At 49.4% G+C, this 26,184-nt stretch overlaps 1 long non-coding RNA gene across 1 annotated transcript in view; it reads right to left on the bottom strand.

Annotated features, from left to right (window-relative positions):
- LOC310712949 overlaps positions 1-26,184 on the bottom strand; it is a 2,318,697-nt gene that overhangs the window by 1,184,257 nt on the left and 1,108,256 nt on the right. The gene's annotated exons all lie outside the window — the stretch shown is intronic.

The raw sequence follows: 26,184 nt of genomic DNA, 5'->3' as shown, positions 1-26,184 counted from the left end.
TGCCTCCACATTCAGAGGCAGCAATGCTTTTGAATGCCAGTTTCTGGAAGCTGCAGAAGGAGAGAGGGCTTTTGGGGGTCCGATCCTGCTTGTGGGATTCTCATAACGGGCCTCTGGCTGGCTGCTGTGACAACAGCATGCTGGACTAGACAGGCCCTCGGCCTGATCCTGCAGACAGCCTCTTCTGACGCACTTCTGTTCACCCGCGCATACAGAGCATGACACACTTTTAAGAGTCGTCTACAACGTTGTGCATTGCCTTCTTCAGGATTTCACATCCCGGAACAAGCATGTCTAATGTACGAGAATAAGCGAGGACTTGTGTAACACCGTTACTTTAAGGGCGCGCGGTGCTGAATTATTAAGGTGTGAAGCGCTACGCCACTTTTGTGTCCCTGGTACTGGGGGTAATCCCAGGGATTTAATTAGAAGCAGCTCTGGAGATCTGATCCAAAGAGACACCCGGCTCTCCTTTTTCCTTGTAGCTGGGGAAGAAGAAAACCCGAGTCCCGTACGCCTTGTTGATTCTCTGCTTCCTCAAGCCGATTGATCTCATTGCAGGCGCCTGTCTCCTTAGCTTTCCATCTCTCTCTCTCTCTCTTTTTCCACCTCTGCAAGGATCCTGCGCTGCGCAATAACTCCGGGGACCTGCCACTCCGCTCCCGATGATTAATGCACTCCCGTCCCCGGCGCACCGACTCTGCTTTGCAAGGAGCCCTAAGCGTGATTGATGAACCCCCGTCGCCGGGAGCAATGCTGCGCGATTCGGGGCAGACGGCTGGCCGATAGGTTTGATGATTTGCTGCCTTTGTACCCCAACTTTTCCCTCCCGGGAGCTAGAGTTGGCACACATGGTTCTTTGCGCCATCTTCATTCATTCCCGTAACAACAACCCTGCAAGGTCAAGCTGAGAGGCGGCACCCAGTGTGTTTCCTGATCCAGTGGGGATTTGAACCCTGAATGGGGTAATTGTGCGCCTGAAGGACCAGGTGCGCAGCCTGGGAGTCATTTTGGACTCACAGCTGTCCATGGAGGCGCAGGTGAATTCTGTATCCAGAGCAGCTGTCTCCCAGCTCCATCTGGTACGTAGGCTGAGACCCTATCTGCCTGTGGACTGTCTTGCCAGAGTGGTGCATGCTCTGGTTATCTCCCACTTGGACTACTGCAATGCGCTTTACGTGGGGCTACCTTTGAAGGTGACCCGGAAACTGCAATTAATCCAGAATGCGGCATCTAGACTGGGGACTGGGAGCGGCTGCTGAGACCACATAAGACCGGTTCCCTCGGCCAGTAAAGCGAGATGAGCGCCGCAACCCCAGAGTCAGTCATGACTGGACCTAATGGTCAGGGTCCCTTTACCTTTAGGGCTCAATCAGAGCAGAGTCTGGCTAGCAGTAACATCAGCTTGCATTTTGCTATAAAAGACAAGGCAGCTTAGCACAGGGTGAGGATGTTTGGGACACCCAGAGAGAAAATATTTATCAGCATCTTTGGAATAGACTTGTTTCCAGGTGACCTTTCTGGCAACAAAGGGAAGGGATGCCTTGCCAAGAAAGAGCCAATTTCTTCCCCACAGTGCAGCCGGACTCATATTTAATCCTGGCCCGATTCAATGCGCATCATGTCTTTTCCCATGTAGATTTTTATTGCCTCTTGAAAATTTCAGAGCGTTGGGCAGCCTTTATGACGCTTGTCTTTGCCGTGACGGCTCTGGGGATGGAGGGATGTTGGTCCGTACGGTTCCTCCACTGCCAGAGGAAGAAACCTGTTAGAATTCCTGCTCCGTCATTGCAGTCATGGAATTGTTGTCTATCACATGACGGTGTATGTTTTGACTCCACCGCGTGGGAAGTGACGGAGACAGGATGTTTGTGTTCCTGTGTTCCGTGAAGTGGGACCATTGTGCTTTGTCCTTTTCCTCTTTGATGCTGTCTGATGCTAGAGAGAGAGAGAGAGGGAGCCGTGTTGCAGTGCTCCGTGTGTGTTTATATGTAAATCATAGAATCATAGAATCATAAAATCATGGAGTTGGAAGAGACCACAAGGGCCATTGAGTCCAACCCCCTGCCAAGCAGGAAACACCATCAGAGCACTCCTGACATATGGTTGTCAAGCCTCTGCTTAAAGACCTCCAAAGTAGGAGACTCCACCACACTCCTTGGCAGCAAATTCCACTGTCAAACAGCTCTTACTGTCAGGAAGTTCTTCCTAATGTTTAGGTGGAATCTTCTTGCTTGTAGTTTGGATCCATTGCTCCGTGTCCGCTTCTCTGGAGCAGCAGAAAACAACCTTTCTCCCTCCTCTATGTGACATCCTTTTATATATTGGAACATGGCTATCATATCACCCCTTAACCTCCTCTTCTCCAGGCTAAACATGCCCAGCTCCCTTAGCCGTTCCTCATAAGGCATCGTTTCCAGGCCTTTGACCATTTTGGTTGCCCTCCTCTGGACATGTTCCAGTTTGTCAGTGTCCTTCTTGAACTGTGGTGCCCAGAACTGGACACAGTACTCCAGGTGAGGTCTGACCAGAGCAGAATACAGTGGCACTATTACTTCCCTTGATCTAGATGCTATACTCCTATTGATGCAGCCCAGAATTGCATTGGCTTTTTTAGCTGCCGCGTCACACTGTTGGCTCATGTCAAGTTTGTGGTCAACCAAGACTCCTAGATCCTTTTCACATGTACTGCTCTCAAGCCAGGTGTCACCCATCTTGTATTTGTGCCTCTCATTTTTTTTGCCCAAGTGCAATACTTTACATTTTTCCCTGTTAAAGTTCATCTTGTTTGTTTTGGCCCAGTTCTCTAAACTGTCAAGGTCGTTTTGAAGTGTGATCCTGTCCTCTGGGGTGTTAGCCACCCCTCCCAGTTTGGTGTCATCTGCAGATTTGATCAGGATGCCCTTAAGTCCATCATCCAAGTCGTTGATAAAGATGTTGAATAAGACCGGGCCCAAGACAGAACCCTGTGGCACCCCACTAGTCACCCCTCTCCAGGATGAAGAGGAACCATTGATGAGCACCCTTTGGGTTCGGTCAGTCAGCCAATGAAGTAGATTAGCCAAAATGCTGAGTTGCTGAGGTCTGTCACCAAAAGCTGCGAAGACTCTGCGGATCCCTAAGTGCGCTGGTGTCGCTTGGCATCGGTCGCTGTGATGTTCGGGCAGAAGAAAGCTTTTGGAGCTCCTGAATGATCGACCAGGAGGGAGAGAACATGTGTCTCTGCCAGGGTCCTACTCGAGTGTAGGATGCGCTGCTGACAAAACCAACAGTTGGTGAAAATGCAGCTGGACTGAAAAGTCATGAAAATGGGCTCAGACCTGAAACCCAGGTGGTTTTCTTCCTTTCTCAGGAAGGGTGGGCAACCTGCGTTTGAAGGGGCCACTATTTCGCCAGGGTGGGGGCAGGACTCTTGTGATGGCATGGTATGATGGCCCTTTAAAGCGGAGGGGGGAGTTTCAGGGAGGCTTTTCCAGGCTGAGGGCCAAATTCCCTGCTTGGCAGCCTTTCAGGGGCCACACGCCAGAGGGTACCATCAATGCAAACAAGAGTCTTTCTCAGAGCTCAGGGACACTTTGCAGCCGGGGAAAATCACTTATGGAGGATGCGAAGCAAGGACAGTGATTTTGGGGGTGGAGGGTGGTGCCTTGCGGAGGGTATAAATAAAATTTATTATTATTATTATTATTATTATTATTATTATTATTATTATTATTATTTCCAGTCAAAGCCGACTGTGGGGTTGCAGCACTCATCTCGCTTTCAGGCCAAAGGACCCAGTGTTTGTCCACAGACAGCTTTTCGGGTCATGTGGCCAGCATTACTAAACCACTACTGGCGCATGGAGGACCGTGACGGAAAGTAGAGTGCGCGAATACACCGTTTACCTTCCCGCTGGAGCAGTACCTATGTATCTACTTGCACTAGTGTGCTTTCGAACTGCTAGATAGGCAGGAGCTGGGACCGAGCAACGGGAGCTCACCCCGTTGCGGGGATTCGAACTGCCGACCTTCCGATCGGCAAGCCCAAGAGGCTCAGTGGCTTAGACCACAGTGCCACCGCATCCCTAGGGAAAAGGGTACGGCTGGGACTCAGGTAGATTTGTAAAGAAAAAGCTATTTATATGTGATATATCATTGTGCCACCAGATGGTGCTGTGGAGTCCCATTTTTCTCTACCTGCTTTCCCTGTTTCAATTTACAATGCGTTTAACTGAAACACTTTTTTGATGTGTCTAGATCCAGTACTGGAGAGGGGATGTGCAGTGTTTGGAACCAAAGGCAGACTGTTCCGGAATCTCAGCGTAGTCAAGATAACCCCACCATTAATTGGTAGTTGCTGCAACAATGAGCTCATATTTGTTTATCTCTTTTCTTGCCATTTGAATCCATTGTTTCAGGTCTCCCCTTCTGGAGCAGCAGAAAGCAAGCTTGCTCCTTCTCCCGTGTGACAGCCCTTCAGATATTTGAAGATGGCCGTCATATCTCCTCTCGGTCTCCTCTTTTCCAGGCTAAACATACCCAGCTCCTTCAACCGCTCCTCATAAGGTTCGGTTTCCAGACCCTGGATAATCCTGGTTGCCCTCCTCTGTGCAACTTCTGCCTTGTCCATCTCCATTTAAATCTGGGGTGCACAGAACTGGAATGATGTTCTAGGTGGTTTCTGGCCAATTGAACCATGACACAGAAAAACCTGCTTTTCTTGATGCTTCGTCGGCAATGCCCATTGAGTAAAAACTAGACCTTGTTCTGAAGGCGGCACAACCTTAAGCTTGGTTCTGGGTGTCAAGGGCCATCAAGATTCTGCTCTAGCTCCTTTGAGCCTCTCCCCACTTAAAAGGATCTCATTTGCAATCTGTTATAAGAAAAAAACTGCTCCTTTTCCCTTATGGGGGACACAAGAGCCCATATAGGGTCCTTACATAGGTTCCCTATTGGTAGGAGAAAATAACAGAGGCCAAGCAGAGAATATTCAGAAGCAAAGCAGCTAGTAAGCTTGATCATTATTCATCTGTTGCAACAGGGTCCCCATTCACTACAGGTAGGAGGGAGGAGAGAACCCTGAAAAATGGTGCACAAGCCCTTATATAGACTTTTGAAATTACCCACCCTGCAGCCCAAGACCACCCCCAAAAATATCATACATACATCACAGAAGGAGGCGGTCCACAGCAGAAATCCTGTCTGCCAGGATACCTGACAATGGTTACTGATTGCTTTACCTGGGCAGCCCGGCCATTCTTTTGTGATGGTAAATACTTAATTCCTGAGTCCAGGTCACAGGCTCATCCTATTCATATAATAATAATAATAATAATAATAATAATAATAATAATAATAATAATTTTTATTTATACACTGCCCTTCCCGGTCAGAGCCAGGCTCAGGGTGGCTAACATCAATAAAATTTCAGTAAAAACATAATGGGGGGGGGGGGAGAAAAAGAGGAAAACCCAATTTAAAATACAGGTTAAAATGCAGACACATTTTAAAAGTCAAAACCATACGGGAAACATAGGGGTCAGACTGAGTAAAAACCAAAGGCCAGGCACAACGGCTCCATCTTGCAGGCCCTGCGGAAAGATGTCAAGTCCCGCAGGGTCCTAGTCTCTTGTGACAGAGCGTTCCACAAAGTCGGGGCCAGTACTGAAAAGGCCTTGGCCCTGGTTGAGACCAATCTAACCACCTTGCGACCTGGGACCTCCAAAATGTTGTCATTTGTGGACCTTAAGGTCCTTCGCGGGGCATACCAGGAGAGGCAGTCCCATAGGTATGTGGGTCCTAGGCAGCGTAGAGCTTTAAAGGTCAAAATGTGCCCTTAAGGCAGGATTTCTGAGCACAGAGACAAGGACCTAGGCTTTTCCCATTTCCATCCAAACTGCAGAGGAATATTTGAGGTCACTGTTAGAGTCCAAATGGCTTCAGGACTGTTTTCCTGTACTGTTTCAGACACATGGCATATATACATTTATGTATGTGTTTGCCTGGTGCATTTATGAACATTTATATCTTAGACCTTATAATTCTCATAATAACACAATCAATTCTGTTGCAGATCATTTTCACCCCCCTTGCCCCCAGACGCTTCCAGCACCTGCCATCACCGGATCCGTCCCGGGGGAGGGGGGGAGTGTGTATGGGCTTCTTGGAGGCACGTTGCAGGATGACGCCCCCGAGAAAGGCGCTTTGTGCCCAGCTCAGGCCGACAGCCTGCAATTAGAGAGATAACAAGGGAGCAATTATTGTTTGAGCGCAAATACCTCTCTCTTAATAGACAATGGCGTCTTCTTTTTCTCCCCTTAAAAATATCTGCCGGGGAATGTAGGTTGGGACGTGGGAGAGAGAGAGAGAGAGAAACAATAGAAGTGGGTGCCACTTTGGGGTGTGGGGAGGCGCCCACCCCCAATCACACCCTGTAGGATCATGAAATCACAGAATTGAAGAGTTAAAGGGGGTAGCCAAGGGTGATCAAGTCCAACCCGCTCCTGCAACTCAGGAATCACAACTAAGCACAACCTTGATGGCAGAAAGTGAGGAGGAATTAAAGAACCTCTTAATGAGGGTGAAAGAGGAGAGAGCAAAATATGGTCCGAAGCTCAACATAAAAAAAACGAAGATCATGGCCACTGGTCCCATCACCTCCTGGCAAATAGAAGGGGAAGAAATGGAGGCAGTGAGAGATTTTACTTTCTTGGGTTCTATGATCACTGCAGATGGTGACAGCAGTCACGAAATTAAAAGACACCTGCTTCTTGGGAGGAAAGCAATGACAAACCTAGACAGCATCTTAAAAAGCAGAGACATCACCTTGCCAACAAAGGTCCATATAGTTAAAACTATTGTTTTCCCAGTAGTGATGTATGGAAGTGAGAGCTGGACCATAAAGAAGGCTGATTGTGGAAGAATGGATGCTTTTGAATTCTGGTGCTGGAGGAGACTCTGGAGAGTCCCATGGACTGCAAGCAGATCAAACCTCTCCATTCTGAAGGAAATCAGCCCTGAGTGCTCCCTGGAAGGACAGATCCTGAAGCTGAGGCTCCAAGACTTTGGCCACCTCATGAGAAGAGAAGACTCCCTGGAAAAGACCCTGATGTTGGGAAAGATGGAGGGCACAAGGAGAAGGGGACGACAGAGGACGAGATGGTTGGACAGTGTTCTCGAAGCTACCAGCACGAGTTTGACCAAACTGTGGGAGGCAGTGGAAGACAGGAGGGCCTGGTGTGCTCTGGTCCAGGGGGTCACGGAGAGGCGGACACAACTAAACAACTAAACAACAGGATCTGCCCTGTTGATACAGGATGGGAGCAGAGAGCTTCAGGAGTTAGAAATTTCACACTGCAAAGAACCCCTGGATTTGGGAGAGTATGTTTGTATGTGTCTGTCTGTCCGTATGGCTTTCCAGGTTTGATTCTGGTCCAGCAGAAATGTGGCCAAGATTCTGGCTCCCGGCCAGCTTGGACCCCGGGTGTGTTAAAAGCATTTCTAGATAGACAGGCCCCTTTTATTTTTATTTTTTAAAAAAGGAATGACTTCAATGTGTTTTTCCAGAAGAAAAGAAAATGACATTCACAATAAACGCAGCAAGCAGAGTTTAAAATGACAGTTTGATGTCAAAGAGTTTCAAGCCGTAGAAATGTTTTTCAGTGCCTGGCAGATAAGCAATAATAACCCCCACCTCATGTGTTTTCAGGAACAAAAGACAGGGGCGCAGATTATTTTATTACTTATTCGCTGCATTTCTAACCCACCTTTTTCTCTAAGGAGCTCAAGGTGATGAACATCGTTCTCCCTGATCCTCATTTAATCCCCACACCAACCCTGCAAGGTAGGGTGGGCTGAGGGGGCAGGTCTGGTGTCTCAGCTCACCCAGTAGACCTGAAGGAGCATCTCCACCCCCATCGTTCTGCCTGGACACTGAGGTCCAGCTCCGAGGGCCTTCTGGCGGTTTCTTTCCTGCGAGACGTGAGGTTACAGGGAACCAGGCAGAGGGCCTTCTTGGTAGTGGCACCTGCCCTGTGGAAAACCCTCCCATCAGATGCCAAAGAGAACAACAACTACCAGACTTTTAGACAACATCTGAAGGCAGCCCTGTTTAGGGAAGTTTTTAATGTGTGACATTTTAATGTATTCTTAATCTCTGTTGGAAGGGGCGCAGGTGGTGCTGTGGGTTAAACCACAGAGCCTAGGACTTGCCGATCAGAAGGTCGGCGGTTTGAATCCCCGCGACGGGGGGAGCTCCCATTGCTTGGTCCCTGCTCCTGCCAACCTAGCAGTTCAAAAGCACACCAGTGCAAGTAGATAAATAGGTATCGCTCCGGTGGGAAAGTTTCCATGCGCTGCTCTGGTTTGCCAGAAGCGGCTTAGTCATGCTGGCCACATGACCCGGAAGCTGTACGCCAGCTCCCTCGGCCAGTAAAGCGAGATGAGTGCCGCAACCCCAGAGTCGGCCATGACTGGACCTAATGGTCAGGGGTCCCTTTACCTTTATCTATGTATTCCATGCTCTGTGTTTGCCTGAGCTTGAGTCTGGAGTAAGGATTCTGATCTCCTGCGTTCTGATTTGATACATGATGTCCAATCACAGAACAGTTTCAGGATTTGGGCTTCTGCCATTGGCCCTTGAACTCTGGGTCGTGATTCACAACTTGGAAGTTTAGACCCTGTAGCTCAAGGCCAGTCCCCCAATACAACATACATACATCACAGAAGGAGGCGGTCTACAGCAGAAATCCTGTATGATAGGACACCTGATAATGGTCACTGATTGCTTTACCTGGGCAGCCTGGCCATTCTTTTGTGATGGTAAATATTTTAATTCCTGAATCCAGGTCACAGGCTCACCCTGTTCATGCACAGATACGCCCTTAAGACAGGATTTGCAAGCAAAAAAGACAATGGGGAGTGTCAAGGGCTGCCTCAGGTCTCAGCTCACAAAAGACCAACGCCAAGTTCTTCTTATATACAAGGATGTTTATTGCAGTTCATTATTGGTTCCACAACCGAGTTGCGCAGCCCCGCGTCTCTTAACCCTAGACCTTAGAAGTCCCCTCTGAATCGGTCCCTCCCCTACACCAGTTTAATAAGCTAACGCTGCTCCACCTCTTTCTCTCTTTCCTTTTCCGCAGGGTCTTTCTGCCCGCCGGGGTTCCTCCCCTCCTGCTTTCTCCTGAAGCGGAGTCCCCAGACTGCTCCTCCCCCCTCCTGCGGGCTTTGGGACCTGGCTCCTCCTCCGGGCTCCCTGTTCTTCCGCGCGCCTCCTCATTTGAACTTGGCGCGCGCGCCCAACCTCTGACCTTCCTTTTGACAGTTATGCTACTCCCCTCACTGCCCTCCTCCCCTTCCGGGAGAACGGCTTGCTCTGATCCCTCCCCTTTCTCTGTCGCCGGAGCTGCTCCCTCTGACACACTGGAACCTCCCCCTCCTTCACTGCGCTCTGGTGGGGAGGCTGGCCCTGATTCCCAGTTGCCGCTTTGGGGTTCCCTGCTGGCCCCCCGCTCCTGACACTTTCCCCCTGGGGCTCCCCTTGCCCTTACCACAGGCGCCCCCTTCTGGGAATCTTCTGATTCGCTTGAGAGACTCATGGAATCCCCTGCGTCATTGCTATCCTCTTCCTCGCTGTCCTGGGATTCCTCTCCATCGCTCTCCATTTCCTGCCTTCCCTGTGCCTCTGTCCCTGTACCCCTGACAGGGAGGTTTCCCCAATTGCCTCCCTTACTGCAGAGAAACATTTGAGGTCATTTTGGGAGAGTCAAAACGGTTTCAGAACTGTTTTCCTGTAAAGGGACCCCTGACCATTAGGTCCAGTTGTGGCCAAGTCTGGGGTTGCAGCGCTCATCTCTCTTTACTGGCCAAGGGAGCCGGCGTACAGCTTCTGGGTCAAGTGGCCAGCATGACTAAGCCGCTTCTGGCGAACCAGAGCAGTGCACGGAAACGCCGTTTACCTTCCCGCCAGAGCGGTACCTATTTATCTACTTGCATTTTGATGTGCTTTTGAACTGCGAGGTTGGCAGGAGCAGGGACCGAGCAACGGGAGCTCACCCCGTCCGTCGTGGGGATTCAAACCGCCAACCTTCCGATCGGCAAGCCCTAGGCTCTGTGGTTTAACCCACAGCGCCACCCAGGCTTATATATTTATGTATGTGTTTGTCTGGTACATTTATGAACATTTATTTTATATCTTAGACCTTATAATTCTCATAACATATATATATATTTATTTATTCCCTCCCTCCCTCCCTTTCTTGGCTACGTCTGCAAATAAGGAAATCAATTAAAAAGCAACGAAGGAAAATGTATCTGGGCATTAGTGAGCAAGGAGGCTCTTGACGCCTGGGCCTGCCTGAGCATACATTACAGAGATGAGCACTGATGCTCTTTCTGTGCCTTTTCCCAGGCGCTGGCTCTTGAATCCTGGCGTTCGCGCCGAGTGTGACAAGAGAGGTGTGTGTGTGTGTGTGTGTGTGTGTGTGTGAACCTCTCAGATCCTGAGATGCAAACATTTCCCGCATCATCTCTCATCACCCCCCAGGAAAGGAAGAGGAATCTCCCACGGAACGGGTGGCAAGGGCACCTCCCGTGAGATTTTAACGCCCTTCGCAAATTAAAAAACGCTATGGAAACAATGTTTGCCATAATTAGGGCTGTCAGCTGATTAAGGAGGTTTTCCTTGATTAATCGCCTGCTCTTTAACTGATTAATTAATCTATTAAATGTAAATAAACTTGCTTATTACCGAAACCTCAATCAAGGTACTTTCCCCCCCTCCTCCTGGAGATGATGAAGGAAGCCTGATCATTTATAACGTATAAGCTAAATTGCCTGTTATTGGAGGGGAAAGCCACTTTTAAGGTTTCGTTCCTTACTAAAAAGAAAAAAAAGGAACACCGTGCTTCGTAATGCGAACCCCGTTAAAATCGGCCCCAAACGATTAATCAACGCAAGCTCGAAAGGATTAATCTGCAGATTAAACCAATTACCCAAATCTGTGGTCCTTCTAATAGCAGCTATTAACGTGAGCCTTTAATTGAGGCAAGGGGCATTTGAAGTTGGCACCGATTCTACTCTATAAGAAATCCCTGCTTTATAGAGGTTTGCAGGGCTTAACCTTCCTGGCGCCCTTCATATAATTTGGACAAAACGCCCGTCAGCATAACCAAAGACAAGATAATAGCAGAAGAGATTGCAGGACCGGGCCAATGGCCCATTTTGTCCGGCATCCTGTTCTAACTACAGTGGTGCCCCGCAAGACGAATGCCTCGCAAGACGGAAAACTCGCTAGACGAAAGAGTTTTCCGTTTTGGAGGTGCTTCGCAAAACGAATCTCCTATGGGCTTGCTTCGCAAGACGACAATGCCTTGCGAGTTCCTGCGGGTTTTTTTCCCCTCCCCTCCTTTTTCTAAGCCGCTAAGCTGCTTATCAGCTGATCCGATCAGCAGATAAGCCGCTAAAAGCCGCTAAAAGCCGCTAATAGCGCTAATCCGCTAATCCGTCAATGGGCTTGCTTCGCAAGACGAAAAAACCGCTAGACAAAGAGAATCACAGAACGGATTCTTTTCGTCTTGCGAGGCACCACTGTATGGCCAAATACCCCAAAACCTAGAAGTCTAGATAGACTGCGCCTAGAACCGGAGGTTCATCATCATCATCATCTATTATTTCTACCCCTCCCATCTGGCTAGGTTTCCCCAGCCACTCTGGGTGGCTCCCACCAGAATATTAAAAACACAATAAAACATCAGACATTAAAAACTTCTCTAAACAGGGCTACCTTCAAATGTCTTCTAAAAGTCAGTTGTTTATTTCCTTGACATCTGACGGGAGGGCGTTCCACAGGGCCACCACCGAGAAGGCCCTCTGCCTGGTTCCCTGCAACCTCACTTCTCGCAACAAGGGAACCACCAGAAGGCCCTTTAAACTGGACCTCAGTGTCTGGGCTGAACGATGGGGCTGGAGACGCTCCTTCAGGTAAACTGGACCAAGGGCATTTAAGGCTTTAAAGGTCAACACCAACACTTTGAATTGTGCTCGGAAACATACTGGGAGCTAATGTAGGTCTTTCAGGACCGGTGTTATGTGGTCTCTGCAGCCGCTCCCAGTCCCCAGTCTAGCTGCCGTGTTCTGGATTAGTTGCAGTTTCTGGGTCACCTTCAAAGGTAGCCCCACGTAGAGCGCATTGCAGTAGTCCAAGCAGGAGATAACCAGAGCATGCACCACTCTGGCAAGACTGTCTGCGGCAGGGAGAGTCTCATCCTGTGTACCAGATGGAGCTGGTGGACAGCTGCCCTGGACACAGAAAGGACCTGCGCCTCCATGGACAGCAGTGAGTCCAAAATGTCTCCCAAGAATGTAAGAGGAGTCTGGCTGCTGGATAAAGGCCAATGGCACATCAAGACCAGACACTTGTTCTCACAGAGGCCAACCAGATGCCCATTATGGAACACCTGTAAGCAATATCTGAGCGCAAGAGCCCTCTCCCGTCCTGCGGTTTCCAGCAATTGCTATTCAGAGCATTGCTGCCTCTGAATGTGAAGAGGAAGAAAAAGAAGAGTTTGGATTTGATATCCTGCCTTATCACTACCCGAAGGAGTCTCAAAGCGACTAACATTCTCCTTTCCCTTCCTCCCCCACAACAAACATTCTGTGCGGTGAGTGGGGCTGAGAGACTTCAGAGAAGTGTGACTGGCCCAAGGTCACCCAGCAGCTGCATGTGGAGGAGCGGGGAATCGAACCCAGTTCACCAGATTACAAGTCCACCGCTCTTAGCCACTACACCACACTGGCTCTCTAGAGCAGACAGAGCACAGCCATTATGGCTGACAGCAATCAGCAGCCCACCCCACCATGAATTTGTCCCACCCTCTTTTAAAGCCATCAGCAGAGACATCACCTTGCCGACAAAGGTCCGTAAAGTTCAAGCTCTGGTTTTCCCAGTAGTGATGTATGGAAGTGAGAGCTGGACCATCAAGAAGGCTGATTGCCGAAGAATGGATGCTTTTGAATTCTGGTGCTGGAGGAGACTCTTGAGAGTCCCATGGACTGCAAGAAGATCCAACCTCTCCATTCTGAAGGAAATCAGCCCTGAGTGCTCACTGGAAGGACAGATCCTGAAGCTGAGGCTCCAAGACTTTGGCCACCTCATGAGAAGAGAAGACTCCCTGGAAAAGACCCTGATGTTGGGAAAGATGGAGGGCACAAGGAGAAGGGGACGACAGAGGACGAGATGGTGGGACAGTGTTCTGGAAGCTACCAGCATGAGTTTGACCAAACTGTGGGAGGCAGTGGAAGACAGGAGGGCCTGGCGTGCTCTGGTCCAGGGGGTCACAAAGAGGCGGACACGACTAAACGACTGAACAACAACAACAAAGTTGGCCATCGCTACTTCCTGTGGCAGGGAGTTCCAAAGTTTAACTCTGTGCTGAGTGAAGGACTTTCTGAATCTCCCGGCATTCGCCTTCCTTGGATGGCACCCACTGTGCATTTAAAGCACCCCCCCAAAGGATTATGGGGGCTGTAGTTTACCCCTCAAAGAACTACAATTCCCAGCAGCACCCTTAACAAACTACGGTTCCCAGAATTCTTTGGAGGAAGCCACTTGCTTTTCATATGTATGCTATGGGTGGGGGCAAGAGATCAACTTCATGATTTTATTTAATTCTGTAGTTATTTCATAAAAAATTATACACCGCTTGATTGGAAACATACCCGCCGCCTCCCCCCGCCCCGCAACGTTGTACACAAGAATATAAAGCTGTAAAACCAAGAAAGATTCACAACCCTACTTTAAAACATATACATGTTAAGATACTGGAACAGATTAATATGACCTGTGTGAGTGTCTGGAGGCAGTTGGAGTATGGATGGCAGCTAACAGATTGAGGTTGAATCCTGACAAGACAAAAGGACTGTTCTTGGGGGACAGGAGGCGGGCAGGTGTGGAGGATTCCCTGGTCCTGAATGGGGCAACTGTGCCCCTGAAGGAACAGGTGCGCAGCCTGGGAGTCATTTTGGACTCACTGCTGTTCATGGAGGCGCAAGTTAATTCTGTGTCCAGGGCGGCTGTCCACCAGCTCCATCTGGTACGCAGGATGAGACCCTCCCTGCCCGCAGACTGTCTGGCCAGAGTGGTGCATGCTCTGGTTATCTCCCGCTTGGACTACTGCAGTGAGCTCTACGTGGGGCTACCTTTGAAGGTGACCCGGAAACTACAACTAATCCAGAACGCGGCAGCTAGACTGGGGACTGGGAGCGGCCACCGAGACCACATAACACCGGTCCTGAAAGACCTACATTGGCTCCCAGTACGTTTCTGAGCACAATTCAAAGTGTTGGTGTTGACCTTTAAAGCCCTAAACAGCCTCGGTCCAGTAGACCTGAAGGAGCGTCTCCACCCCCATCGTTCTGCCCGGACACTAAGGTCCGGCTCTGAGGGCCTTCTGGCGGCTCCCTCCCTGTGAGAAGCCAAGTTACAGGGAACCAGGCAGAGGGCCTTCTCGGTGGTGGCGCCCGCCCTGTGGAATGCCCTCCCACCAGATGTCAAAGAGAAGAACAACTACCAGACTTTCAGAAGACACCTGAAGGCAGCCCTGTTTAGGGAAGCTTTTAATGTTTGATGCATTACAGTATTTTAAAGTTTTTTGGGAAGCTGCCCAGAGTGGCTGGGTAAGCCCAGCCAGATGGGCGGGGTATAAATAATAAATTATTTTTATATTATTATTATTACCTCAGCTTTCAAAGCATCTGGGTTGGCTTGTCTAAGCAATAATGGTTTGAGATCAATAGGCAGGGAGTTCCAACGTGCTACCACATTAAACAAAGAAGCTCTTACGAATTATGTGGCACCACAAATAAACCTGCTTCTCTTAGAATCATAGAATCATAGAGTTGGAAGAGACCACAAGGGCCATCGAGTCCAACCCCCTGCCAAGCAGGAAACACCATCAGAGCACTCCTGACATATGGCTGTCAAGTCTCTGCTTAAAGACCTCCAAAGAAGGAGACTCCACCACACTCCTGGGCAGCAAATTCCACTGTCAAACAGCTCTTACTGTCAGGAAGTTCTTCCTAATGTTTAGGTGGAATCTTCTTTCTTGTAGTTTGGATCCATTGCTCCGTGTCCGCTTCTCTGGAGCAGCAGAAAACAACCTTTCTCCCTCCTCTAGGTGACATCCTTTTATATATTTGAACATGGCTATCATATCACCCCTTAACCTCCTCTTCTCCAGGCTAAACATGCCCAGCTCCCTTAGCCGTTCCTCATAAGGCATCATTTCCAGGCCTTTGACCATTTTGGTTGCCCTCCTCTGGACACGTTCCAGTTTGTCAGTGTCCTTCTTGAATTGTGGTGCCCAGAACTGGACACAATACTCCAGGTGAGGTCTGACCAGAGCAGAATACAGTGGCCCTATTACTTCCCTTGATCTAGATGCTATACTCCTATTGATGCAGCCCAGAATTGCATTGGCTTTTTTAGCTGCCGCGTCACACTGTTGGCTCATGTCAAGTTTGTGGTCAACCAAGACTCCTAGATCCTTTTCACATGTACTGCTCTCAAGCCAGGTGTCACCCATCTTGTATTTGTGCCTCTCATTTTTTTTGCCCAAGTGCAATACTTTACATTTCTCCCTGTTAAAATTCATCTTGTTTGTTTTGGCCCAGTTCTCTAATCTGTCAAGGTCGTTTTGAAGTGTGATCCTGTCCTCTGGGGTGTTAGCCACCCCTCCCAGCTTGGTGTCATCTGCAAATTTGATCAGGATGCCCTTGAGTCCATCATCCAAGTCGTTGATAAAGATGTTGAATAAGACCGGGCCCAAGACAGAACCCTGTGGCACCCCACTAGTCACTCTTCTCCAGGATGAAGAGGAACCATTGATGAGCACCCTTTGGGTTCGGTCAGTCAGCCAGTTACAAATCCACTGAGTGGTAGCATAGTCAAGACCACATTTTACCAGCTTCTTTACAAGAATATCATGGGGCACCTTGTCAAATGCCTTGCTGAAATCAAGGTAGGCTACATCCACTGCGTTCCCTTCATCTACCAGGCTTGTAATTCTGTCAAAAAACGAGATCAGGTTAGTCTGACATGACTTATTTTTCAGAAATCCATGCTGACTGTTGGTGATCACAGCATTCCTTTCTAGGTGCTCACAGACTGTTTGCTTAATGATCTGCTCCAGAATCTTCCCTGGTATTGATGTCAGACTGACTGGGCGGTAATTATTTGGGTCCTCTCTTTTCCCCTTTTTGAAAATAGGGACAACATTTGCCCTCCTCCAGTCTGCCGGGACTTCGCCTGTTCTCCAGGAATTCTCAAAAATGACTGCCAGTGGTTCTGAGATCACATCTGCCAGTTCTTTTAATACTCTTGGATGCAGTTCATCTGGCCCTGGAGACTTGAATACATCTAAACTAGCCAAGTATTCTTGTACTATCTCCTTAGTTATTCTGGGCTGTGTTTCCTTTGCTGAATCATATCCTCCAAATTCTTCAGGCCGGGCATTGTTTTCTTTATCGGAGAAGACTGAGGCAAAGAAGGCATTGAGGAGTTCAGCCCTTTCTGTGTCCCCTGTTTGCATTTCACCATCTTCTCCTCTGAGTGACCCCACTGTTTCTTTGTTCTTCCTTTTGCTACGAACATACCCATAAAAGCTTTTTTTGTTGCTTTTAACCTCTCTAGCAAGCCTGAGTTCATTCTGTGCTTTAGCTTTTCTGACTTTGTGTCTACACGTGCTGGCTATTTGTTTGAATTCCTCTTTGGTGGTTTCCCCCCTTTTCCATTTTTTGTACACATCCTTTTTTAATCTTAACTCCGTTAAAAGTTCTTTAGATAGCCACCCTGGCTTCTTTAAGCACCTTCCATGTTTCCGTCTCATTGGTATTGCCTGACGTTGTGCTTTTACTATCTCCCTCTTAACAAACTCCCAGCCATCATGAACTCCCTTTCCTTTTAGTATTACTGTCCATGGGATCTCACCCAGCACTTCCCTAAGTTTTATGAAGTCGGCTTTCTTAAAGTCAAGAAATTGAGTCCTAGTATGCTTGGCTGCTCCTTTCCGCTGTATAGTAAACTTCAGAAGAGCATGATCACTTGCGCCTAATGATCCTTCCACTTCTACCCCACTAACCAGGTCATCAACATTGGTTAGGACCAGATCTAAAATGGCTGTTCCTCTTGTTGCTTCTCCCACTTTCTGGACAATGGAGTTGTCTGCAAGGCCAGTGAGGAATCTGTTTGACCTTAAGCTCTTGGCTGAGTTTGACATCCAACAAATATCCGGGTAATTGAAGTCCCCCATTACTACTATCTCCCTTCCTTTTGCATGCTTGGCCATCTGTTCCAGGAAGGCATCATCTATGTCCTCCGTTTGGCTTGGGGATCTATAGTAAACTCCCACAATGAGATCTCTGTTATTCTTCTCTCCCTTAATTTTGACCCAAATGCTCTCACTTTGGCTTTGAGGTTCTAAATCTTGGATCTCTTCACAGGTATACACATCCCTGACATATAACGCCACTCCTCCTCCTTTCTTGTCTGGTCTGTTTCTCTGAAATAGATTGTATCCCCCCATTATTACATTCCAATCGTGGGACTTATCCCACCAGGTTTCAGTGATGCCTATTATGTCATATTTAGTTTGCTGTACCAAGAGCTCAAGCTCATCTTGTTTATTTCCCATGCTTTGCGCATTAGTGTACAGACATTGAAGTCCATTAATCATTCCCCCGTGTCTCTTATTTAAGGATTTTTTCCTCCCACCACTAGGTCTGCGTGCTGTTTGCTCCATTTGGTCTATGACATTTGGATCTTCATCAATTGATAGACTCCTACCTTCAGGAGCACTGTCTCCCTCCCCCACATTAGTCAGTTTAAAGCCCTCCTGATGAGGTTTCTGAGATTTTTGGCAAAAACATTTCTCCCAACCGTTGTGAGGTGCAGCCCATCGCTTGCCAGAAGTCCATCTTCAAGAAACTGCAGTCCGTGATCTAAGAATCCAAACCGTTCCTGTTTACACCATTTGCGAAGCCAGCTGTTCACTTCCACTATTTTTCCCTCTCTCCCTGGGCCACGTCGTTCAACTGGGAGGACAGATGAGATGAAAATTTGTGCATTTAGTTGCTTCAATTTCCTGCCGAGAGCCTCGTAGTCTCTTTTGATCTTCTGGAGGCTGTTGCTTGCAGTGTCATTGGTTCCCACATGAACCAAGAGGAAGGGGTATTTGTCAGTGGACATGCCCAGCTCCCTTAGCCGTTCCTCATAAGGCATCGTTTCCAGGCCTTTGACCATTTTGGTTGCCCTCCTCTGGACACGTTCCAGTTTGTCAGTGTCCTTCTTGAACTGTGGTGCCCAGAACTGGACACAGTACTCCAGGTGAGGTCTGACCAGAGCAGAATACAGTGGCACTATTCCTCCTTCTTTCTTCTTTCCTCCTTGTTGTTTTCACTGGTCTGACTCCATCTGCGCTCCCTCGAACCTTCTCTCTGAAGCAGGCTGCCCCCTCAGCTTTCAGCTTCCGTGCCAACTCAGCCTGATGACCATCGGTGACTCAGCGGTCTTCTTTGGCTCCCGGAAGCGATCGTGTTCCCTGCGGACTCACGGAGGCGGGGGAAGGTGTGAGAAAGTCACCGTTCGGTGGCGCGTGTGGAGACAGCTTTCGTACATCACTTGTCAAGGGGTGTGATGCATTCATTGTTCCACTGTGGGCAGGAGGAAAGGAGCACTGATGCTAAAATATTATATATATATATTCATATATATATATATACAGTCATACCTCAGGTTACAGACGCTTTAGGTTGCGTTTTTTTGGGTTATGGACGGCCAAAACCCGGAAGTACCAGAATGGGTTACTTCCGGGTTTTGGCGGTCGCACATGCGCAGAAACGCTAAATCGCGCTTTGCACATGTGCACATGTGCAGATGTGCCAAACCGCAACCTGTGTGTGGGCAGGTTGCAAATGGTGCGGGTTGCGAATGTGGATCACGTTCGCAACCCGAGTGTCCACTGTACAGTGGTACCTCGGGTTACATACGCTTCAAGTTACAGACGCTTCAGGCTACAGACTCCGCTAACCCAGAAATAGTAACTCGGGTTAAGAACTTTGCTTCAGGATGAGAACAGAAATTGCACGGCGGCAGCAGGAGGCCCCATTAGCTAAAGTGGTGCTTCAGGTTAAGAACAGTTTCAGGTTAAGAACGGACCTCCAGAACGAATTAAGTATTTAACCCGGGGTACCACTGTATATGAAACCTTGGGATTTCTAGGCCTAGTTCAGGGGTCAGCAAACTTTTTCAGCAGGTGGCCGGTCCACTGTCCCTCAGACTTTGTGGGGGGCCGGACTATATTTTTTGGGGGGAAATGAACGAATTCCTATGCCCCACAAATAACCCAGAGATGCATTTTAAATAAAAGGACACATTCTACTCATGTAAAAACATGGGTCAGTGAGAAGGTGGGCCGGGGTCTACCGCTGGGGCGGCCCATCTCTGCGCTCCGAAATTACCCTCGGCGAGGGGAGACTGACAGCCTTCCACGGATAATTTACTCCTTTTATGAAGTCTCCGGCGCACGAGTTTCAACTGCGGGTTAATTGAGCGGAAAGCGCTCTGCTGGCAGCGCCACTTAAGCCTGCGGAGCTGAAGGGCTGCCTTGCCAGAGATACGGGGTGCGGGGAGGAGAGACAATAATAATTAAAAGAAGAACCCTTCTGAGTTCCTGCTGTGACTTCCAGCCAGGCCTCAGTCAGGGAAATGGGGCAGTGCCAGCCTCAGACTGCCTGCACCTGCTTGCCTTCTTAGAATTAAATAAAAACACACCAAACAGTTGGAAGGGACCCCCAAAGGCCATCTAGTCCAACCCCTCTCAATGCAGGAGATGCAGCTGAAGAATTCCTGGGCGGGTGGCCACCCACCCTCGGTTTTAAAGCCTCCAATGATGGAGAGTACCGCTGCTCCAGCGACAACCCAGTAGGGTTGTGCGGATGCCTGATGATCGTCTTCCAAAGCAACTACTCTATAGTAGTACTGCTGGTTGCGAACGGGATCTGTTCCGGAGCCCCGTTCGCAACCTGAGAAGAACGCAACCTGCGCATCTGCACATGCGTGGGTCACGATACCTTGCTTCTGCGCATGCGCATGACACCATTTTGCGCATCTGCACATGCACGAACAGCGAAACGCAGAAGTAACCCTTTCCGGTACTTCTGGGTCGCCGCAGGATGCAACCTGAAAAGATGTAACCTGAACCAAACGTAACAAGAGGTAGGACTGTATTCTATATTCTGTTGAGAGCCTGTGTGGTGTAGTGGTTCAGAGCAGTGGACTCATAATCTGGTGAACCAGGTTCGCTTCCCCGCTCCTCCACTGGAGAGCCAGTGTGGTGTAGTGGTTAAGAGCGGTAGTCTCATAATCTGAGGAACCGGGTTCACGTCTCCGCTCCTCCACATGCAGCTGCTGGGTGACCTTGGGCCAGTCACGCTTCTCTGAAGTCTCTCAGCCCCACTCACCTCACAGAGTGTTTGTTGTGGGGGAGGAAGGGAAAGGAGAATGTTAGCCGCTTTGAGACTCCTTCGGGTAGTGATAAAGCGGGATATCAAATCCAAACTCCTCCTCCTCCTCCTCCTCCTCCTCCTTCTTCTTCTTCTTCTTCTTCTTCTTCTTCTTCTTCTTCTTCTTCTTCTTCTTCTTCTTCTTCCAAACTTAAAAATGGAAAGTGTAATGCTGGTGGTCAATGAAAGAGTTTTAAAGACTCTCTCAAGGCAAATCTTTAAAAATGTAGTATAAACACCAACAACTGGGAAACACTGGCCTGCGAGTGCTCCAGTTGGAGAACAGCCTTTCCCAAAGGTGTCCTGGGCTTTGAAGACACTCGAACTCAGGACACAAGGGAGAGACGTGCTAAGAGGAAGGCACACCGTGATCAACTCCCACCCGGAAACCAATGTCCCCACTGTGGAAGGACGTGTGGATCCAGAATTGGCCTCCACAGTCACTTACGGACTCACTGTTCAAACCGTATTTATGGAAGACAATCTTACTCGGCTACAAGGGATTGCGGAAGAAGAAGAAGAAGAAGAAGGTAGCTCACTAGCAAGGGGCGACCTATATTTCTCTCTCTTCTTGCCAATACCAGCTTGTTTGCCACCTAGAGGAAAGGGGTGCAGGATTCCCCATGCTCTAGGGTGGTCTACTTGGGAGTAGGGGCACAGCCACTCACAAGTCTGGTACCTTGCCCACTGCCCTTTCAGGCACCGTCAAATCAAAAGCAATGGTGTGTGAAACAGGGGGTGAAATTCAATTCAGTTCGAACTGGCCCAAACTGCGCTTTCTAAAACATCGTACAAACCAAAATGCAGCCAGCTTTTCAAAATCCCCCCCCCCCGCAATTCTTTCCACTCAGTTCTAGAGTCAAGTGATGTGCGCTAGAATGCTGCGCTAGGGCACACTGTGCGGGGAGGCTGGAGTCCCACAATGTGCTGTCTGTGGGGCTGCCCTTGTGCTTGACCCGGAAGCTGCAGTGAGCGCAGAATGCTGCAGCGTGATTGCTGACAGGAGAGAGACCTTGTCAGCATATAGTGCCTGTACTCAGAGATCTTCCCTGGTTGCCAATTTGCTACCAGGGCAAGTTCAAGGTGTTGCTATTATTATATAAAGCCCTTACAGGGACACCGACTTATAAAAAATATTGGGGGGGCCCATACCGGGGTCCATACTGGCGGCAGGATGGCAGTGGTGCTTTTGCATGCAAGAACCGGCCTGCCCTCCCCAGGCTTCGCGCCGGGAGGCGGCCACCCCCTCCTACCAACGTCACCTTAGCCGAACCCAGAAAAAAAGCCCCGCTCGGGCGGCGGGAACTCCCATCCCCTCCATTCTCCCCTCACCCCGGTCCCTCGCCGGCGACGAATACGCCATTCCTCGGCCCCGCGGCTCCATTCCTTTCTAAAGTCCCGCCGCTGGGGGTCTTCCTCTGACTGACCGACCTGCCCGCCCCTTCTCAGGAGCTCCCGGTCACTTTGGGAGGCGCGCGCCGGAGTCCCCTGCGTGGTTTTTGGCAAGGTGCCTAATAATTTTCTTAAATTATTGGGGGGCGGAGCCCTCCCAAACGAATTTTTGAGGGGGCTCGGGCCCCCTCAGGCCCCATGGAGTCGGCGCCTATGAGCCCTTAACACATGGGTAGGCAAACTAAGGCCAGGGGACCGGATCCGGCCCAATTGCCTTCTCAATCCGGTCTACGGACGGTCTGGGAATCAGCGTGTTTTTACATTAGTAGAATGTGTCCTTTTATTTAAAACGCATCTCTGGATTATTTGTGGGGCATAGGAATTCATTCAGGGTAGTTGTTTTTCAAAATACAGTCCGGTGCCCCACAAGGTCTGAAGGACAGTGGGCTGGCCCCCTGCTGAAAAAGTTTGCTGACCCCTGCCTTAACACCTTATCCTCATTTGTAATAGCTTGACCGTTGGAACTCCCTGCCTATTGAAACCAGACAGGCACCTTCACTGAACTCTTTATAGTGTCTGCTTAAAACATCTCGTTAGACAAGCCCACTCAGATACTGAGAATGCTGATGCAAGTTACTGGAGGCTTTTAAATTATAATTATTTGAATGCATTGTTGTTGTTGTTGAGTCGTTTAGTAATGTCCGCCTCTTTGTAACCTCCTAGACCAGAGCTCGCCAGGCACTCCTGTCTTTCACTGCCTCCCGCAGTTTGGTCAAACTCATGCTGGTAGCTTCGAGAACACTGTCCCACCATCTCGTCCTCTGTCATCCCCTTCTCCTTGGGCCCTCCATCTTTCCCAAAATCAGGGTCTTTTCCAGGGAGTCTTCTCTTCTCATGAGGTGGCCAAAGTCTTGGAGCCTCAGCTTCAGGATCTGTCCTTCCAGTGAGCACTCAGGGCTGATTTCCTTCATAATGGAGAGGTTGGATCTTCTTGCAGTCCATGGGACTCTCAAGAGTCTCCTCCAGCACCAGAATTCAAAAGCATCCATTCTTTGGCAATCAGCCTTGTTGATGGTCCAGCTCTCACTTCCATACATCACTACTGGGAAAACCAGAGCTTTAACTATACGGACCTTTGTTGGCAAGGTGATGTCTGTGCTTTTTAAGATGCTGTCTAGGTTTGCCATTGCTTTTATCCCAAGAAGCAGGTGTCTTTTAATTTCGTGACTGCTGTCACCATCTGCAGTGTTCACTGCCTTGCCGTGGCGAAGGAGCTTGAATAACTCAGAGAAGCTATGAGCTATGCCGTGCAGGGCCACCCAAGATGGACAGGTCATAGTGGAGAGTTTGGACCAAACTTGATCCACCTGGAGCAGGAACCGGCAAGCCACTCCAGTATCCCTGCCAAGAAAACTCCATGGACAAAGACAACAGGGAGGAGTTGTAGAAATGTGGAAGTAGGGAGGGACCCCCAGGGGTCATCTATTCCAACCCCCTGCAAAGCAGGAATCTGTTGCCCAACTTGGGACTCGAATCCGCAATCCTGAGTTTACGAGTCTTCTGTCCTAATGAGTGAGCTATGCCAGAGGGGTAATGGTTAGATTCAAGAGCTACAGGGTAGGGGAAAGGTTGTTTTCTGAGCTCCGGGGTGGCGGTAAACTTCTTGTAAAGTGGTTTACAAAAAAGAATTCGACGCCAGGATTATTAGTAGAATCATAGAATCCTAGAGTTGGAAGAGACCACAAGGGCCATCGAGTCCAACCCCCTGCCAAGCAGGAAACACCATCAGAGCACTCCTGACATATGGTTGTCAAGCCTCTGCTTAAAGACCTCCAAAGTAGGAGACTCCACCACACTCCTTGGCAGCAAATTCCACTGTCAAACAGCTCTGACTGTCAGGAAGTTCTTCCTCATGTTTAGCTGGAATCTTCTTTCTTGTAGTTTGGATCCATTGCTCCGTGTCCGCTTCTCTGGAGCAGCAGAAAACAACCTTTCTCCCTCCTCTATGTGACATCCTTTTATATATTTGAACATGGCTATCATATCACCCCTTAACCTCCTCTTCTCCAGGCTAAACATGCCCAGCTCCCTTAGCCGTTCCTCATAAGGCATCGTTTCCAGGCCTTTGACCATTTTGGTTGCCCTCCTCTGGACACGTTCCAGTTTGTCAGTGTCCTTCTTGAACTGTGGTGCCCAGAACTGGACACAGTACTCCAGGTGAGGAAAAGCAATGCATTCAATTAATTATAATTTAAAAGCCTCCAGTAAGTTGAAAGCACACCAGCATTCTCATATCTGAGTGGGCTTGTCTAAACAGATGTTTTAAGCAGACACTAGGAAGAGTTCAGTGAAGGAGGCAGTGGAAGACAGGAGTGTCTGGCGTGCTCTGGTCCAGGGGGTCGCGAAGAGGCGGACACCACTAAACGACTCAACAACAACAACAACAACACGACTCCCCCACCCCCCCCGAAGAAAACCAGGAATCCGGTCTGAAAACTGTTCTGCTGCTTGCCTGCTCCAGGTAATTTTTCCAGAGAGGTGGAGGAGGAAAGCGCGCCGAGGAGGGAGGAGGCCACAGAGAAGCGGACACGGAGCAATGGATCCAAACTACAAGAAAGAAGATTCCACCTAAACATTAGGAAGAACTTCCTGACAGTAAGAGCTGTTGGACAGTGGAATTTGCTGCCAAGGAGTGTGGTGGAGTCTCCTACTTTGGAGGTCTTTAAGCAGAGGCTTGACAACCATATGTCAGGAGTGCTCTGATGGTGTTTCCTGCTTGGCAGGGGGTTGGACTCGACGGCCCTTGTGGTCTCTGCCAACTCTAGGATTCTATGATTCTATGAGAAAGCACCGACGTCGGGAGAGGAAAGTGGGTGTCGGTGTGGGCAGCGCTGCATTTTTGGCACTCCACGCCCCCTATTCGGGAGAGAAAAGGCAGTTCACGCTCCGGCAAACACAACACAGAGAGGATTAAAGAGGTGGGCGGAGAAGGAAAAAGCAAGCCCGCCAGGCGAGGAGAATGAATGGAGTGGAAATGGGGGGCGGAGGAGGATGCGAGGCGGTGGGGTGGGCTGGGGAGCTGGGTTAGTGAATGAGGAATCTATGGGGATGGGATTGCGGAGCAGCAAGCGGAGCTCGCAAAGGGGCCGCACACATTTTCCGGAGGAATTAATCCGGATTACCGCCTGCCCACCCCGCAACCGCCGTGTTGTCAGGGTTGAATGCAGACGAGAATTGACGGCAGACTGAAACCCAGTTGCAAACAACAACAACAACAATAAATAATGTCATGTCTTTTGACACTGGGCCTGATTCCCTTTTAGGATTTGGTTGCTGGACGCGGGTGGCGTTGTGGGTAAAACCACAGAGCCTAGGGCTTGCCGATCAGAAGGTCGGCCGTTCGAATCCCTGTGACGGGGTGAGCTCCCGTTGCTCGGTCCCTGCTCCTGCCAACCTAGCAGTTCAAAAGCATGTCAAAGTGCAAGTAGATAAATAGGTACCACTCCGGCGGGAAGGTAAACGGCGTTTCCGTGCGCTGCTCTGGTTCGCCAGAAGCGTTTTAGTCCTGCTGGCCACATGACCCGGAAGCTGTACGCCGGCTCCCTCGGCCAGTAAAGCAAGATGAACGCCGCAACCCCAGAGTCGGCCACGACTGGACCTAATGGTCAGGGGTCCCTTTACCTATTCCTCTGCAGGGAAGGAGGCAAATGGGAAAAGCCTTTCCATTGTCTTACTGCTTGCAAATCCTGTCTTATGGGCATATTTGTGTATGAATAGGGTGAGCGTGTGACCTGGATTCAGGAACTAAATTTACCATCACAAATGAATGGCCAGGCTGCCAAGGTAAAGCAATCAGTGACCATTATCAGGTATCCTGGCAGAGCGGATTTCTGTTGGTGGGAAACTGCCAGGGAGATAGTGTCCATCATGAGCCCCCAAGCCGGAGTTCTGGACGATCCATCGGCCTCCCGTAGACAGGCAGATCCAGCAGTTAGCGACACGAAGCCTCTGGAAATTCCTAGCCACATTCCAGGGCTGGGTGTACACTGTTTATCAGCAGAAACACAGCCAAAAGCTTGCATCACAGAAGAGCATAATTTACAGACTTTATTTAGCGTTTAACAGAACAAAAGAAAACACGTCCATTCTGTCAGCGTGTCTGAGCCGACTGAAATCGAAAGGAAAAAACAGCAAGCATAAACATCCTGTGAATAGGACATGCGCAGACTCTGTGACTCTCAAAGCCTGCTCC

Source organism: Podarcis liolepis, assembly GCF_965112155.1.
Source record: "Podarcis liolepis genome assembly, chromosome: 7".
NCBI classification, from domain to species: domain Eukaryota; kingdom Metazoa; phylum Chordata; class Lepidosauria; order Squamata; family Lacertidae; genus Podarcis; species Podarcis liolepis.
Note: the sequence above shows the minus strand (reverse complement) of the source record. Positions and strands in the feature narration are given on the sequence as shown.